This window comes from Microcebus murinus, chromosome 13 (assembly GCF_040939455.1).
Source record: "Microcebus murinus isolate Inina chromosome 13, M.murinus_Inina_mat1.0, whole genome shotgun sequence".
Classification (NCBI taxonomy): domain Eukaryota; kingdom Metazoa; phylum Chordata; class Mammalia; order Primates; family Cheirogaleidae; genus Microcebus; species Microcebus murinus.
The window spans coordinates 81,750,270-81,754,946 of NC_134116.1; positions in this window are offsets into that span (position 1 = coordinate 81,750,270).

Below are 4,677 nucleotides of genomic sequence, written 5' to 3' on the forward strand. Positions count from 1 at the left end.
GAAGCAGAGGTGCAACTGGCCCTCAGCGGGTTTTGCTGAGCGCCTCTCTGGGGGGACCTGGGTGGGGAAGCGTCCCTGCCTGGAGAGACCCTCCCCAGCTCTGGCAGTCCTTGGCCTCCTGCGCAGAGGGGAGGCTGGGTGGGCAGAGGTCTGCCAGCATCTCCTCAGTGACCCTGTCTGGCGGCGGGGGGCAGTTACCACCCCAACTTGAGACAGATCCTCCAAGGAGCTGCAGGCTTTCCTTGGGACCTTGTTCCCACCGGAGGCAGCAGCCGTGAGGCCCGTCCCTGGGGGAGGGGGACCCACCGAGCTCAGGGCCCGCAGTCCCGAGCAGGAGGGGCTCCCGAGGGCTTCTCGGACCACAGGCAGCCGTGCTCCCCGCCCGGCACCAGCCTCCGAGTCGGAACCGGAGCCCGCAGGTGCAGCGGCGCTGGCCCAGGACGCCGGGGGCCCTCCACGCACCTCCGCACCTGCTCCTACAGGCGGCCAGCACTGGGGCGCCGCATGGGCGCAGGCGGCTGCGGGGAGAAGCCCCGCGGCGACCAGAGGGAACCCAGAGTAACCGCGGCCCCCTTCCCGGGGCATGGCATTCGTCCTCCTCGCCCTTCGCTCGCCCCCCGCCCGTGCGCTCCCGTCCCGGGCCCTCGGTCCCCACGCGGCGTCCTGGGCGCTGCAAGGGCGCGGGGGCTGCACGCACCTGGCGCATGCTGCGGGCGGGCGGGCGCGGAGTGCGGGCAGCGGCGACCGCGGGGTCCGGTGGGGGGTCCGGCGTGGGGGCGGCGGAGGTGCGAGCGCTGTCGGCGCGGGATCTGGCAGCGGCGCGGGCCCTGCGCGCACCTCCGCAGCCGATCCAGCCACTGCCCCGGGAGGAGGCTCGCGCCTTATATGCCGCCCGCCCCGCCCACGCACCCGCCGCGCCGCGTGCCGGGGACGGGAAACCCTCGGGCTCGCGGGCCTGCAGGGCGGGGCTCGGGGGCCGGGTCGCCCCGGGAGCGCGATGCGGGGGCGCGGGGCCTCGGGGTCCCCGGCGTCCCGGGCGCTCGCGCCGTTGGCGCCACCAGCCGCAGCCGCCCAGGTGCGCGCAGCCCCGCGCCCGCGTCCCGCCCGGACGCCCCTGAAAACCCACGCAGCGTGTTCTGTATGAACTGCAATCCGCTTGCCAATAAAGGAATTTATTTAAAATATGCAAGCGGAGACGGGGAGAGTGCAGTTCCCAGGAGCAACCGCGCTCCGAGGAGCCGTCCGGGCCAGGAGAGGCCGACGGGTGGGGGGGAGGATTTAGGGAAATGCGAGCCTCGGAGCGAATTTGGACGAAACCGAGGGCAACTCTGAAGAGTAACTGGATAACTTTGCGGGGTCCAGATAAGAACCTGGGGTTCTCAGGCAATTTTGGAGGCGAGAGTGGGCAGGACCGACGCAGGACGCCAGGGCGAGATGGGAGGGAGGAACCGGCGGCGCGCCCGTGCGTGGAGCCAGGCTGGTGGCGGCGGGGCTGGAGACCTCTGCCCCACAGCGCTCACGTAGGAGTCCTCCCCCCTTCCCGCCTTCCTTTGCAAAAGCCTGGGGTCCTCCCCCCTTCTGGCCTTTCTTTGCAAAAGCTGGGGGTCCTCCCCCCTTCTGGCCTTCCTTTGCAAAAGCCTGGAGTCCTCCCCCCTTCCCGCCTTCCTTTGCAAAAGCCTGGGGTCCTCCCTCTGCAGCGCAGGGACAACACTAATGAGTCACTCGTTAACCGAATGACAAAGGATGGGAAGGCCCCTGGTGACATCCAGTGTGGACACACCAGGGAGCCTTCAGAGTTGGAGGGAACATTAAACTCTAGTCCAAACCCAAGCAGCAGCGGAGGTGTGGGGGCTCTGCGTGGTGCCGACCCCCCATGCTCCTCAAAGCAAAGGTGTGCAGACAGGGGTGAGGAAATACAGGATTTGTATGACACTGATGTCCCACCGTCTGTCCAAGCTAAGGGGCTTTGCCGGCACAGGTGGCTGCTGCTCACCAACAGCGGTCCCTGCAGTGGCCCGGGTGTTTGCACAGAGATGGGACAGAGAAGCAGGGTGCCCAGAGGGGCGTCTCTGGGCTCAAGCCCAGTTCAAGCCTCAAGGGCAAACCCAGGTTCCTAGGGACTTGGCTGAGGGGACAGGAGAGTGGCAGGTGGGGGACGGGGTGGGCTGAGTCACCCAGGCTGCGCTGGGCAGTGCCCCCGGGACCCTGCCAGTCTGCATGGCCACTCCTGGGCTGGCCGTGGAGGCTGAGCTGCAACGCGGACGCCTGTCGGCCCACACACTCCAGCAGCAGCTTCTGCGGGAGGTAGTCTGTTTTGCAGAAGCAGCCTGAGCATGCCCAGGTTGTTCCCTCTACCTGCCCTTACTGACAGAGACTGCCGGCCTGGGACAGGCTGTCGTGACACCTGGCACTATTCCCGGCTCGTTTTCATCCATCGTGCCCTTGATGGGTTTGAAGCTGGACTAGACGCTGGGGCGGTGGGGAGAAGGGGCACTGCCACGGTGCCGTACTTCCGGGAGGCAAAATCAACAGAGAAGCGGCAGTGAATGACCCAAGGGGAAAAGCGATCCAGCACTGACTGGCGTAGGCTCCCAGTGCCTTCAGAGTTTAAGAGGAAGAGGTTTCTCTGGGGAAGCTGGCACAGTTTTTATTACTTAGGATTAGCTTTTCAGATTCTTTCCTATCCTTTTGCGCACTCCAAGAAAGGTGGGGAGAGAGGCGGAAAGAAAGCGGCTGAGTTGGGGCCCTGTGTTTGTGGATTCCCGTTGGCGCCCTGAGTGGCCCCTGCCGTGCGCAGGGCTGTCCCAGCTGCTTGCTCACAGGTGTGGCTGTCAGGATCCCAAACTACAGGGAAGAGGACCCAGGTGCCAATGGGCAGAGGAAGCTTCACTTCCTGCTTCTCATCCCGCCCAGCCTCCGCTGCCCACCAGGCCTCTCCCTGGCCCTGGTTTCCTGTCCCACACGCGGGCGGCCCCGCCCGGCGCCCTCCCCACACACCTGCGGCATGACTAGGCCCGCGCTGCTCCCTGGTGAGGCCAGCCTGCAAGTGGAGTCGGAATGAAAAACAAAAACAAAACAAACTCCAGGCAAGCACCTTTCCACACTGTTTCCTCATTTCTTCATGCGGGAAATCCCGAGGTTGCGTGGGGACATCCTACAGAAAAGTAACCTGCCTTTCCGAAATTAGTTAGCACGTCCACTCAGGCGGACGCAGCCAGCGGTGGCCTCGGAAGCAGCACAGGCCCACTGGGGGCACTTTCTCCTCTGGGCACAGCTGGGGCCGGGTGGCCGCCTGCTTTAGGCTACGGCCGTGTTTACTCTCTGCAACTCGTGTTGGGTAATAGGAGGCATTTTTATTGTACATGTTCAGGGTACACAACATGGTGTTTTGAGACACTTACACATAGTGAAGTAGTGACTGTAGTCAAGCTAATTAACACATCCATCCTCCCCGCAGTCACCCCAGTGTGTGCGTGTGTGTGCATATGTGTGCGTGTATACATGTGCATATGTGTGCGTATATACATGTGCATGTGCGTGTGTGTGCATGTGTGTGTGCGTGTGCATGTACGAGTGTGCATGTGTGTGACAGCACGCATGTGTGGCAAGAGCACCAGAACCCACTCTCTCAACACCCTTCCCGTATACAGCACAGTTGTCATGTGGTCCTCATGTTCTACCTCGGGTGTCTAGACGTCCTCAGCCTGCGTCCCCGCATCCTCTGACCCACGTCTCCCACCGCCCCCACCCCCATAACGAGATCCTTTTCCAGAACATGACCGTTTTCTTTTTAATAGGTGATTGCAAAAACTGACTGCATTCTGAAGTTTTCTGACTTAGGATGAAAACGAGTTTTCCCCACGTGAATCATCACCATTGTCGTGGGAGTTATAACATATGTGACATACGTACAACACATATATGCATGAACAATGCATAACACAAGGGGCATCATTCACACAGACATGCGTACCTGGCAGGAACTTGCCTCTCCTGGTGAGCGAGGAGCCGCTCGCTTGGCCGCCGGCCACCCCATTCGCAGGGTCGGGGGCCAGCAGCAGACTCGCTGGCATTTGTTCACTGCTGCGCTCTGGGCTGGGGGCCTGTGATGCGCGCGGCCCCGCGCCAGGCCTGTCCTCTGAAAGTGCCACCAGCCTGGCTGGGGAGACCGGGCACACCGGCCCTGGGTCAGAACACTCAGGGAAGGCGCGTCCAAAGCGGGTCAGACCCGGGGTGCAGAGGGCGCAGGGAGGGCCGAGCTCCCTGGAGCAGCTGAGGGGCTTCCAGAAGGGGCTGCAGTGTGAGCGGGTCTGAAGGCCGGCAGCTGAGGGGAGGGGAGGGGACTGGCTCCGCACAGAGGCCAGGCGGGGAGCGGGGATGGACACGGTGGCCCAGCACAGCGCCCTCAGGGAGCAGCACCGGGCTCCAGCCTGGGCCTCCTGGGAGCCTGGAGAATCTGGGAAATGCGGAAGGGGCTGCAGCAAAAACCAGGCGCCCTGCTGACCCCATGAGGCTGCCTGGCTTGTAGCTGCTCCCCTGCTCCCGCCTGAGCCTTGAGCCCAGTCCTCCCCCACCGCCCGCCCCCCCATGCTGGCACCTGCCCCCCCCCACATCTGTGGAGGATGCGGCTTGTTGTAGCACCCGTTGCCCGGAGACCATTTCAGATACAGTTTATTT